The sequence below is a fragment of the Sinocyclocheilus rhinocerous genome, unplaced genomic scaffold, assembly GCF_001515625.1.
Source record: "Sinocyclocheilus rhinocerous isolate Xijiao unplaced genomic scaffold, SAMN03320098_v1.1 scaffold936, whole genome shotgun sequence".
Taxonomy (NCBI): Eukaryota; Metazoa; Chordata; class Actinopteri; order Cypriniformes; family Cyprinidae; genus Sinocyclocheilus; species Sinocyclocheilus rhinocerous.
This window is the reverse complement of record NW_015662583.1, coordinates 471,509-471,810: the sequence shown is the minus strand read 5'-3', so window position 1 is coordinate 471,810 and position 302 is coordinate 471,509. Positions and strand designations below refer to the sequence as shown.

The 302-nt window shown below is 36.1% G+C and overlaps 1 protein-coding gene across 1 annotated transcript in view; it reads left to right on the top strand.

Annotated features, from left to right (window-relative positions):
- LOC107728123 (nuclear receptor coactivator 7-like) overlaps positions 1-302 on the top strand; it is a 25,523-nt gene that overhangs the window by 14,869 nt on the left and 10,352 nt on the right. The window lies entirely within an intron of this gene.

Sequence of the window (302 nt, the reverse complement as noted above, 5' to 3'; positions counted from 1 at the left end):
TTATGGATTATGTAGCCTGCATTAAAAAAGTCTTGAACATAAAACAACAGGATAAAAATATAGCTGATGACTAGACATAATCATTTCATGACTCTAGACACTTCTTTGTGAAGACAGTGGCGTAATACAGTGAAATAATATGTTCTTTAGCCATATAAATACACTTGTCATGTGCGTGGGTAAAATTTACCCGCTGGTGCTTTTAGGTATACAGCGACCTCTGGCGGTTCTAGTGTTAAAGGGATAGTTCACCAAAAATGAAAATTCTGTCATTAATTACTCACCCTCGTGTCGTTCTAAAC